Genomic DNA, 13280 nt, shown 5'->3' with positions numbered 1-13280 from the left:
TTATAAAAAGGTTTTAAGAGTTGTTTGAATAACAAAAGGTTGGCCTGCTGAATGTGGAAGAGCATTCCAGGAATCAGGATTAGTTCCAGAGAAGAGTTCAGAGCTGGAAAGGGAAAGCACACAAAAGAGAGTGTTAAGTAAATATGTGTGGGTCTAGAGTGGTGTTCTCAAATGGGGGCAGTTTTGCCTCTCAGGAGACATTTGACTATGTCTGGGAGAACAGTGCTCCTGGCATTTTGTTGTTAGAGGCCCGGGACACGGTAACCATCCTGTACTGCACAGGACAGTCTCCACAACAAAGAATTATCCAACCAAAATGCCAGCAGTGCCATGGGTAAGAAACAGTGGTCTAGTACAAGGTGTAATAAAGGCCACTGAATAATAGAAGCCTGCATTTATAATATTATCTCCACTCCACCCACCAGGAAACAAAGATGAACACAAATTTAGCTCATTAATCTCACCATGATGCGTACAAACATCTCCTTAAACGGAGCATGCTGCTTGTGCAACGTTGACTTGCACCATGCATTCAAGAACCTAAAATGACACTCTCCTGGCTATAGCCTCCACGCCGCATAACTTCCCTTCCCTGCCCTGGAGGGAAGAAAGTGTAACGCACATTTGCTTAGATTAGAAATTGCAGTGAAACTGTTAACTTCTTTTCTAGGTGTCTTTTTTTTTTGTACTCCTGTCCCTTGCAGGTGCCCTTTTGTACGCCAGGCAAGGTGATAAGTTAACAAAACGATGAATGAGGAAAATTCATTTTACTGGTCGAATAAAGAAAACTTCAGACTCAAAGATATAGAGAGCCTTGACATTCTTCTGTAGCACAGTTTTTGGCGTCACTACGGAAGTTTATAGAATTGTGATATGGTTAGAATGAGGGGTAGAGGTGACAGTTTATAACTGAAATGGAGGGTTGCCTGTTGTGTGGGATCATTCTGGAGTGAGGCAGTGTGTGAGGAATAATTAGATCAGGAAGAAGATAGGGACCTTTCCTCCTCATTCCAGACCTATAAATTCAGCTACTTACTGAACCTCTTGGAACCCATGGGCATATCAAATTAAATGTATCCAAGCTCATTCTTTCCCCTTCCCTCCCACATTTTCCCTTCTTGTACTCATGTTTTCCTCCTACTCGGCACCACCACCTACTCAGTCACTCGAGCCTGAAGCTGGCAGTCCTTCTGCTCATCTCCTTCATGCAACTGAGCATTTGAATTGGTACCAGGCCTGCCTTTTTAATATTGTTCATGCCTGTTTCTTCTCCATTCTCAGACTGCTACCTTAGTTCTAGCCTCTGCTCTTGCCTTGAGTTCATATGATGGTTCCATTTTCAGTTTTATGCCCTGTTAACTTGCAGTCAGTCATATAGCTACCAAGTAAACTACCAAAAAAAAAAAGTTTATAAAACAATTATGTTACTCTTACCTAAAACCCTTAAAGTTTTAAGGTCAAATTTTAAAATTTTAAGTTGTTTTAAGTTGAGTTGAAACTTAAATATGAGGAACTTGAGATTGTCCTTGCCCTCCTCTCTAACCTTAGCTCCCAACACTTTCTCACCTCTCTCTAGCCCTTTCAAACTGTTTGCTGTCTCCCTGACTTGTGGGTATCACAGCTTTTTCTCTTCCCATGTTTTACTTTTCCTGTACAGCATGGAGTAGATTGTATGGGGTGGTCTACAATTCAGTAGTGTTTTTGGGGTTTTTTTTTTTTTTTTTTTTTTTTTTGCACTGCTAGGTGCTTCTCTTTCTAAGCATGACATTCTCTTTTATAGCATGTTAGCATATTGTTGGGGAATTTTTCTAAAGTGAAAATAAAATCTGTTTAGTAGCAAATTCAAATTTAGAATAGAGAATTTTAATAGCTTCAGTTTGTCTCCTGAATAGCCTGGGGTAGTAGAAGATTGTGTGAGGGACATTAACTGTAGGGGCTCCCATCCCTTTGTGGGCAAAAGGACGGCTGGCTTCCCTATGGAAGCGCCGCAGGCTTGGGGCTCCTGAGATCCAGCGTGCCTGGTCCACTGTCCTGCTTGGTTTGTCTGGAGTTCATGTTAGAAAATCTGTGTGTATACACATTCATGCACACACACAATCCCAAATATGTGTTCTCTTTGTTATCTCTTCTCAATGGAGAGAGCGAGCTTTTGAGACTTGTAATAGATAAAGTAGATTATGTTTTTTTCCTCATCTTTTTAGTCGTTTATAGCATCTACTATATAAGAAGGAGGAATTACAATATAGGTTGTATGCTAATTCAGGATGGGGTCTTGATCTGATTTAGCCAAAATGTACCCTACTTATTGATGCTGTTTTAAATGATTGGTAATCATTCCTCATTGCTTGGAATTTTTGTCTTGACTTTTCCATTTTGAAAGTTATTAGCAATTTAACATACGTTTGGTTTACTGCCTGGACACTGAGTAAACAGGGTTAATAGAATCATCTGATGATGGGTCAGTGGCTTTAGGATTTTCATATAAGATTTTAGAAATTTTTGCCATCATTTTTGAGGCATATGATCACAACTTCAGAGGCCAAAGTTGTAATAAAATATTTCTTTTAATGGCTTTCTGCCGAGTCAGTTGCTTGGTGTTATCATAACAAGTGTGATGTGACTGGGTTGTGAAAGGCCTTTTTCTCTACCAGGTTGAATAGGAAAGCCCTTAAGAGTCATTGTGAACTTTCTGTTGTAATTGTCTGATGAGTGAGTTTGAATGTGAAATAAGTAGAACCTATAATAGAGGTATGTTCCAAAGCTACTGTTTTCTACTAAAGATAAAGTTCAGAAAGGTCTGTAGTGGCTGCCATTATGTTTAAAATCTTTAACATTTTAATTTTGTCTCAAAACAAACCATACAAGTAGAAATTTTACTTTGAATGTTCATATACAGGTAAGTCATAAGTTGACAAAGAATTTACCTTACTAAAGAAACTAGATTACCATGGTCAAGTCTCAGAAGAAGGACAGCATTTTGTAAGTTCATTCAGTTAGCCTTTTTGTGTTCAGGTAAAATGAGACTTAAATTCATGCAAATGGAGAGGTCAAAAATAATCCAGTTTTATACTATTTCTAAGCAACCTGAGTTTTTTCTTTGAAAAATCGTCTTTTGTGTTTGCCTGTTTCCTCTTAATTACAGGACTTTCTTGTGTTGTACAGGACTTTCTTGTGTTGAAACAAGTCCTTACATTTAAAACCAATATTGTCCCTCCTGTCATAAGTAATTCTTACTTGTTTTGACCTTTTCTATAATTTTCTTTGTTGAACCTAGTTTTAAGAACCTAACTGGTTCATCTCAGCCTTTCCTTATCTGAAATTAAAGAAGTTCTTTTGAGAGGTTCTTTCCAACAAGGTACTAAAACAGCTTTGCACTTCTTTAGTTACACTGATTTGAGTAATAAAGTAAAAGTATTTGGTCAGATTCTTGGGAGTCAGCCAATTACATTAAGAATGCAAAGAATTCAACTAAAAATGTTTTTAAAAATTAGAAAAACTGTATATTAATTGAAACAAAAAATAGAGATGTGTATATGCTAAATACTAACCATTTAGTATAAACCTACTAGTCCATTTTCTATGTACATACATATGCTTATTGGTATAGATGAAAGTAGAATCACACATATCACTCATCTAACATATTACTATTTATGTGCAAAACACCATATTGTGAAATATGGGGACTGTTTGAACTTTAATGACTTCTGTGATGAAGGCTGATTTTTTTTAAATTTTTATAAGCTAAAAATGTTGGTGCAAAAATGCAAGTACATAACTAAATTGAAACACAAAACAGGAAAAAATAATGACGACTCAAAAACCATAACAGTTTTGATTGTGCACAAATAACAGGACCAAATTTTGGAAATTCCAACTTGTCCATAATGTGCATGTACATTAGGAGTTTTGCGGAGTTGCTGAACATAATGTGGTAACCACATTTCTTAGCAGAAATAATCCTTAGTAAACTCTAGTGGCTCTAATTTTAATTTGTGAATGTCAAATTAGCAACTCTTAATAACATACATATATTATTGGTAGATTGCTTTCAGCTTCAGATGTTGGAAACTGAAACAGCTTAAACACAAGGAAATCGACTTGGCTCACATGATTAAGAGACCAGAAGCTTCAGGGATGGTAGGACTGGGCTCTTTGTGTTAAGGTTCTTTCCCTATGGTTGCAAACAGCTTCCAGCAGCCACCAGGAAAACGTGCTTCCTTGTTCGTGTCCAGAAAAAGGAGAGTAACCACTTACTGTTTCTGTTCAAAGTGAGAATAACTATCCCGGAAAGGTCTAGGAGCTCTCTGCTTGATTTCCGCCAAAACTGAGTAAACTTCTGGGATACAGCTCATTCCTGAACAAGTCACTAGCTAGAGGGAAGTCTTTCCCTTGAGCAGAGGTCACTTGTTAAATGTCATTGCCCTTATCCAAGTGGGAGAATTAGAATGGCAATCAGCATGCACCGTTACTATGTAGCCTGCAAACATCAAAATCAACAAAATTGGCAATTTGGGATCAGTTCTGGACCACTAGTGGTACAAAGACAGTACATGGCAATCACTGGTATAGTGAGAAGGAGACTGAGGTGGACCCTAAGGAACACCAATGTTTAACAAATAGAGAAAGAGGAGGCTGTCTCCTCTTTATGTGTCAGTTTTCTACTGAAATTAATTCTGTATTGCTACTTGGATATAGAATAAAAAAAAATCTATGACACTAGAGATGACCTTAGGATTTGTTTTCTTTATATTTCTTTTCCCTAAAGTATAGAGATTGCTTGGAAATACATTAAGCTTAGAAATTCAGATTAGAATTTATCCCTTAAGTAAAAATGTTCCTTGAACATTTAAGTAAAAATGTTCTTATAATTCAAGTGTTTTCTAATTTATGAAAAGAAACTAACAAGCAAGAGAAAACAAGTCAAATATATATTCTTTTCTGTTTCCTGCCTTGTTTGTAAAATCTAGAATCTGATCTTTGAGTAAGTTTCATCATATCTCTTTTCATAAAACAGTTTATAGAATAATCCTGGGAATAAACAAACATTTTCATTTGAATTTCCTGGATTTTTGGGGGGGAGGTGGAGGAAATTGTGACTGGTTTTCAGTTCACTTAAAATATGATTTTAAAAGTACATTTTATAGGTGTAATACTGGAGGTATTTAGCAATTGATTTTAAATTATGACCTTCAGAAAACTATTCATCTGGCTTGAATTAATCGATTCTGATAGCATATGGCATATTTGATTTACCCAGTGGTTTTTCTCCATTATATCTCTCTGGTCACTTTAATGTCACTACCTGGGCTGGTTCTTTTTTGAAGTGCTGCCTATTGGTCTTAAAGGAAATAGGGAGGGAACTGTAAATAGAGTACAGAAATTAACGGAAAAATGAAAGGAGTATTTTGTAGTATATGAACTGTCTAATGTGTTAGGTAACTAAGGACGAGCTGTATCTATGTATGTTTCTTAAAATTTTTTTTCACAGGTGCAGTCATCCCTGGGGGGTGATTGCAGGACCTTGGTAGATACCAGAATCCAAGGGTGCTCAAGTCCTTTGTATAAGATGGCATAGTGTTTGCATATAGCCTGCTCACATCTTCCCATACACTTCGTCATCTCTTGATTACTTACAATATCTAATACAGTGTAAATGCTGTGTAAATAGTTGTGAATATAATGCAAATACCATGTAAATAGCTGCAAACATGCAACAAATTCAGGTTTGCTTTTTGGAATTTTCTGGATTTTTTTTTTTAACTGTTACTAATTTATGTTAGTTGGTTGAATCTATGGATACAGAACATTCTGATGTGGAGGGTCAACTGTAGTGAGAAATGTTAATTTATGACAAACTTCAGGCTCATCCCTACCTGCATATCTAATATCTTGGAAAATGATTATTCTCTTTTATTATAAAGTAATAAATGTAGGGGGAGGGTATAGCTCAGTGGTAGTGTGCATGCTTAACATGCACGAGATCCTGGGTTCAATCCCAGTACCTCCATTAAAAACAATAAAAATAAGAAAAAATTTAAAAAATAAAGTAATGAATAGTTAGGTTTGCTGCTCTGTGTCTGAAGATTTAGTGGTTGTGGTTGGTAATGGGCTGTGAATGGCAGTGGATTGAGTCTTATGTGCAAGGACTCCCTTCTCCTTGAGTAACTGGAAACAGACACTTCTGATTTCCTTTCCGTGCTTGGCATGTGTAGGAAAGACAGATGTGATGAACCACTGTTAATCTCTGTGTATGTTTTACACAGTGAGATACTAGCCAACAGACTTAATTCAGGAGGCCAGTTGAGTTCTCCTTTACATTTCATTTTGCCACCATACCTCACTTCCAAGGGGGTCAGATAAAACGATGCATTTTTTATTTCATATTTCGGCCTCTTTAAAGTTTCACACTGTAAACCAGTAGTTCTCAAGTTTTAGGGGGCATCAGAATCTTCTGGAGGGTTTGTGAAAACAGAGTGCTGGGCCTCCCAGCCCCCATAATTTTTGGTTCAGTAGGTCTGGGATGGGGACTGAGAATTTACATTTCTCATAATTTCCTTGATGCTAGTGATCTAGGTACTGCCCTTGGAGAATCACTGCTGTAAAAACATTTACTTTTAATAAAACCAATGAAGAGTGATATTGAATTTATTTAAGGAAAAGATACACAATATTCACTACTATTTAGGTTAGACTTTATATTGTTTCCCTCTGGATGTTGGTTATTACATTAAGTGACCTACAGGGAATGGTCTCATAAAATATATTTCTTTAGTAAAAGAATGGTTGCCATTTGGTAATTGGCATCTTGTAACTTTTCACAGACACATTAATTGCTGCTGCTAAGCTGAAAGCCACTTTTGGACTAGAAGAAAATACTTTGCATTATTTTGCTTGATATTTCAAGCAAAGATGGGATTTTGGGGGTGGGGATGTATTTGTTCTTTACTAAGATACCATAATTGTTATTTCACTCAATGAGTATTGAAACTTTTTAAGCCAGTCTGAGGCCAGTACACAACCTCTTTGCCATTGCCAGATGTGCATGTTTCTATGGAAACTCAGTAGGGACTAGCAGGATTACTTTTGTAAGGACCACACCTGGCTTATTTGCATCCAATTTAACTTGGGGGAATTTCAGAAGAATAAGAGGTCTGTAGATGTGCCAGTGGACAGCCAGAAAGAGCTTGTCAGTTTGTAACCATCACATTGGCCTAAAGGAGGAAGGGTGGGTGAATTTTCCTTATTCATTAGAGTTCCTGCTCTGGAGGATGTTGGTGGTTGTGCTATGGGTTGTATTTGTTTTGTGTATTTATTTGTTGATATGTTTCTGTTTTATTTTGCCTTTTGTTTTAGATATATCTTTTTACAGTTTAACAATTAAAAAATTCTCTTAAAGATCAGACATAGAGATCAGACTTTTTTTAAGAGAGAGAAAGAATTCAGTTTCTTTTCAGTTGTATAATGTAATAAAGTGTCTTAGTAAATGTTTTACCACTTCTGGAGAATTGTGGCAGAATTTTAATGTTGATCTCCGTTTTCAAGTATTATGAACTACTGTGATCCCCTTCTTTCACAAAAATAACTCCTTTTTGAGAAGACAGTTTGAACTATTTATGAACTATTTATGCATGTTTGCACCATTGAACATAATTAAACCCTTGGTTCAGAGTTTCATAAAGCAGTTAGGAACATCACTGTACAGAAAAAAAAGTTGTGTAGGCTAGTTACATGAGCGCTGAGTACATTTATATAAAACTTAGATGATTTTCATTAGTGTTATACTACTTGATCAAAATTATATTAATTTATACCAGGTGTACTGATTAGTTGTACTAATTCAAATAAAGCTGTGTAGTACAGGTAGGTGGCAAATAAGAGTCAGTGCGTTACCAACTCCTCTTCATCAATGCGTTAGGGCTGCTTGAATCTACCATTCAATTCCAAGGTCTCATGGCAAAGAGTCAGATAGTCAACCAATGATGGTACATTTACACACCTGTATGTGCTAAGTATTGACTGTTCTCGTTTTCTAAAGACAAAATATAATCTTGCATGTCTTTTTAGTATACAGTGATAGCAGTCTGTATCAGTTTGTGTCTGTCATCTGTGTGTGTGTGTGTGTGTGTGTGTGTGGACATACACATATATATGGCCAAGTGGAGTAGATACTTGTAAATTTGGAGGGAGGTTGGATTTGGATGTCTTAAATTTTTAAGATTAGTGAAATATACTCTTCAAAGAAAATCCTAAGTAGGCTGTTTTATCTAGCTTCAGGAATGAACACCACCTTTTAATACACGGTTCCAAGAACTTTCTGATTTACCTCCATGTTCCTGAAGTAAGAGCAGGTGCAGCATCCCTATTTTGTAGGTGAGGAAGTAGGTACAAGGGAGGTGCCTGCCTCTAATCGCTTTATGTTTAGGCAGCTAAGCTTGCCTTGGTGGGTAGTCCAGTGTTCCCCACTGTTTGTAATTGTTCCCCCTTAAAGTGTTAGGTTATTTTATACAGCTTACTCAGTCTTGCCTTTTTCTCTTTTTGTATTCATAGACTGGAAAAGTAAGAAGAGCTTTCCTGCATTTTTAATTACCAAACTACTCTCAGTTTTCAATGAATCAATTCAAAGAAAGAATGCAGTCTTTCTATACCTGGTAAATATTTTCTGCTAATAAAAGCTGTTAATTTAGTGGCCTCTGATAAATCCAGGTGTTCTGATGATTGCCTTTAATTTTGTGGAATGACTATAAAAGTGACTTATCAAATATATATATATTTCATTTTTAACTCTGAAATTTGTTTGATATTTATTGATATGATGGAGTTATGCTTAGAATGCCTGTGCCCTAGCCAGCAATGAAAAATAGTTTAGGATTGACCCTAGTACTTAGGCTCTGGTTTCTTTTGAAAGAGTTATGAAATTACTACAAATAGGGTACATGTTAAGTATCATCTTTATTTTGATGATAAAACATTAGCTGTAATCCCTATGTGATAGTTTAATAGAAGTACTTTGTAAATAATAGTTTTATAAAATTAATCTAGTAATCAAAATATTATAAGCTACATTTTACCATTTTACAAATGACCTAAGTAAGTATTAGATCAAGCAACTTCAGCTAGCCAATGTAGAGCTGAGATCAGAATCTACATATTTTGATTCCTAGTCTAGTGCCTTTAAAAAATTCTTATTTTTTAAGTACCTTAAATATACATTAGCATGGCTAAGGATATAAACCATAGTGACATTTCATATGGGGATCTGTCTTTCTTTTGTATAACTGAAAACGTTAATGTGGCATAGGAGAAGATGAGATGGTTTTATTTATTCTACATAAAATGCTTTACCTATTAACAACAATATTAAACAACCGTTAATTAACTACTAGGTGCCATTGAAGCTTTGGATACATTTTATTTAAACCCGAGGAGAACCCTTGGGAGTGTTATTGTACCTGTCTTACAAATGAGGAAACTGAGGCTTAGTTTAGGATTTTAGAACTGGAGTTTAAACACAGTTTTCTCTCATTTCAAAGGCATTACTAAACCATGAAGCATGTTTATTTTTGGAATTAAAATTTAATTTTAAATCCAACTTATCCCTTGTTGACTAATACTGGTTGTGGAATAATTTCCTGTCTTAATTCACCCAACAAAAAATCTGAGCGTTTTAGAGACATACTGAGGTAGTATGGAGAAAGCATATCTTCCTCTGTAATGATTTTAACTATTGAAATCATATTAGCTATTTTATAATGTAATTTAAAGGTGTCGGTCTTATACTCCCTCAAAAAAAAGGTATTTATAAAATATTTGTATGTTATTAACATGTTTAAACTAAAGCGAACTTGACCAAATCCAAAGGTATATTTAGTGTGACTGAATATTTGTCTCCATGTTTTTACTTATTCTAGTTGATCGTCAGTGATTAGTTTCCTAAAATATTTTTAAAACAGACCTCTCGAAATTAGTTACAAGACCTTTAATGAAAAAAAATTGTTGTTATGGCAAAGAATATTTTCCAGAAATTAATACATTTCAAGTATCTGGCTGGCTTGGGATAAATAAAAGCTTATTATCTTAAATGAAACTGTAATGATAAAAGTATTTTTTAAAAATCCTCTTCTTTAGTATAATACTCAGAATACTTGAATTTGCCTAAGCCAGGAGAATCTTTGCCTTAAAGCCTGACTCATCCTCTAAAATTTACCTTTTCTCAGGAATCTTTCATTCAATTACCACCACCACCTGCCTGGCCAAAAGAGAATGGGAATGCACAGAATGTAGGCAGTGAGATTATTAAAAATACAAGTAGCTCATGTCACATAACTGTTTTATTCTTGGTAGTATGAGATCTTATAGCAAAGAATTGTGATTTATGTGCATTTTAATCCATACTATTCAAAATGAGAAACAATGTCAAATTAGATTGTCTGGCTCCTTTCTGTTTTGGATAGTCTTATGTTAGGACTTTATAAAAGGTGAGATACATTGACAAATTTTATTATTTGTTTTAGTTAAATTCTTTCTAACTAACTGGAGCTTGTAAAGGTGGTATGAAATTTGTTGATACTGTGACATTTTAATGAGATTACAAAATTTCTTAACTACCCTAAATATTACTTGTAGCTACTCATCACCCTCTGTGTAGACGGGAAAGTGAGGTGAGGCAGAGCTGGGGTAGGAAAGGTAGCTTGAATTTATTGAAATCCTTGAATTTATTGAGTTCCTACTTGGTTGGGCACATGCTAGAGACATCCACATGTATGCCTTCATTTTTGATGTATGTAGAAGTATAGAAGTACAAGAAATAGAGCAAAGAGAAGAAAGAATTAGGCACAAATTAATGTCTTGCTTTTTGTTTGGATGGTCAACTTGTCAACTTGTTAAACCCTTCATATTCTTTTGTCACCCACTTTTGGCCAACCAAATGCTGTTGATTGTTTCCAGTGCTGAGTCACAACTGCGTGGGATTGCTGTATAGTGCTTATGTGGCCAGAGGGGCATCTGTGGGGTTTTTTGGTGGGGGTGGAGGTGGCAGGGATTCAGATTTTAAGTTTTTAGAAAACTAGTACTTAATGGTACTGTATTATATACTTTAAAGTTTGCTAAGAGGGTAGACCTTAGTTAAGTGCTCTTGCCACACACACAAAAAAATGTTTTTTAATCATAAAAGAGGGGTGCAAAAGGAAACCTTTAGTTGCGTTGAATAAGTTTATGGCTTTAATTGTCTCATGGATGTATACTTCGTCTCCAAACTTAGACCAAGTTTGTATACATTAAAGTTGTATACATTAAATATGTGCAGCTTTTTGTAAGTTAGTCATAACCTCAGTAAAGTGGTTTTTTAAAAAATGTTCAAAACAGAAAATTTATACTTCTACGAAAATGTTATTTAAAGATTAAAACATGAGAAAAAAGAAGAAAAAGGAAACCAACTTCTGCTTCAGCCACATTCAGCTAATCCTGACATTATTAAGACTCTGCTCTTACCATGTACAATAAAGATAATTTTCTGGCCTATGGATTAAGACTCAGTTAAAGAGCATCACTTAAAATTTTTTATTATAACAGGAAAAAATCTTGAGAGTAGTACTTACTAAATATTTGTCAGGAGATTAGAATAATACCATTGTCACTTTTATGATTCCTGATTTTGAGGGGAGGTTGTTTTTTTTTAACTGAAGTATAGTCAGTTACAATGTGTCGATTTCTGGTGCACAGCATAATGTCCCAGTTATGCATATATATACACACATACACACACATATACATATTCATTTTCATATTCTTTTCCATTAAAGATTATTACAAGATATTGAATATAGTTCCCTGTGCTATACAGAAGAAATTTGTTTTTGATCTATTTTTATATATAGTGGTTAACATTTGCAAATCTCAAACTCCCAAATTTATCCTTTCCCACCCCCTTTCCCCTGTAACCATAAGATTGTTTACTGTGTCTGCAAGTCTGTTTCTGTTTTGTAGATGAGTTTATTAGTTTCTTTTTTCCTTTCCTTTTCTTTTCTTTTCTTTTCTTTCTTTTCTTTTCTCTTCTCTTCTCTTCTCTTCTCTTCTCTTCTCTTCTCTTCTCTTCACTTTTCTCTTCTCTTCTCTTCTCTTCTCTTCACTTTTCTTTTCTTTTCTTTTTTCTTTTCTTTCTTTCCTTTTTTAAGATTTCACATATCAGTGATATCATGTGGTATTTTTCTTTCTCTTTCTGGCTTACTCGCTTAGAATGACAATCTCCAGGTCCTTCCGTGTTGCTGCAAATGGCATTATTTTATTCTTTTTTATCGCTGAGTAGTACTCTAATGTGTAAATATACCACAGCTTCTTTCCTCATGATTTTCAAAATAACTTATATTCTCATTTTAACTTTAAGAACCACCTTGGGAGACAGCATAATCATTCTCATTTTTCAGATGAGAAAATTAAGATTCAAATGTTGTGGTACGTTTTCTAGAGATGTCATAACAAAGTTACCACAACCTGAGTGGCTTAAATGACAGAAATTTATTGTCTTATAGTCCTAGAGGCTAAAAATTCAAGATTAAGCTGTTGGCAGGGTTGGTTCCTTCCTGAAGGTTGTGAGGGAGAACCTGTTCTATGCCCCTCTTCTCATCTTCCCTCTGTATGTATCTGTCTTTGTGTCCAATATTCCCTTATTATAAAGGACAGCAATAGTATTGGAGTGGGGCTCACCCTAATAACATCATCTTAACTTGATCACCCCCAAAGACCGTTTCCAAATAAGGTCACATTCACAGATCCTGGGTGTTAGGCCTTGAACATCTTTTGGGAGACACAGTTCAACCCATAACAGATGTTAAGTCCTTTGCTCATGGTCTCTTAAGTAGGAAAGTTAGACTTAACATATTATAGTGCCACTAAAATAGTAATTTTAAAAGAACATGATAATACACCTATAGTACCTCATTTAAGATTCATTTTCTTATAGTTTCTTATGTCTGGGTAGATTTTATTTAAAATTAACTGAGTTTCTAAAACATATAATAGATTTTTTGTTGTAATGAATTTCAAGCTCTTTTTCTTTCTTTGGATAATAAATAACTGATAGGACACCAACTATGAAAAGTTGTTCAATACTCAGTGCTTAAGCCTGAGTTTAAACCCAGACTTCCATTAGCTCAATGTGGAGCTCCTCATCCATGCTTTGAGATGTCCATCAGAAAGCTGTTCAAATTGTTTCAAGTGCACTCTGAAGTTAGATCATCTATACATTTCATAATTCTGTAAGAATTGCAGTGTTGCCAGTGTTA

The 13280-nt window shown here is 35.1% G+C and overlaps 1 protein-coding gene across 4 annotated transcripts in view; it reads left to right on the top strand.

Annotated features, from left to right (window-relative positions):
- Window positions 1–13280, top strand: part of POU2F1 (POU class 2 homeobox 1) — a 147741-nt gene that overhangs the window by 42256 nt on the left and 92205 nt on the right. Inside the window, exon 1 of one of the 4 annotated variants that reach the window (XM_032463812.1) lies at window positions 8551–8651. The exons of the other annotated variants lie outside the window; for them this stretch is intronic. The gene's annotated coding sequence lies outside the window, so the exon portion shown is untranslated. Of the gene's footprint in view, window positions 1–8550; window positions 8652–13280 lie in introns of those variants that run through there. 4 annotated transcript variants of the gene reach the window in all.

Source organism: Camelus ferus, chromosome 21 (genome assembly GCF_009834535.1).
Source record: "Camelus ferus isolate YT-003-E chromosome 21, BCGSAC_Cfer_1.0, whole genome shotgun sequence".
NCBI classification, from domain to species: domain Eukaryota; kingdom Metazoa; phylum Chordata; class Mammalia; order Artiodactyla; family Camelidae; genus Camelus; species Camelus ferus.
The sequence above is the reverse complement of the archived record's forward strand: the minus strand, read 5'-3'. Positions and strand labels throughout refer to the sequence as shown.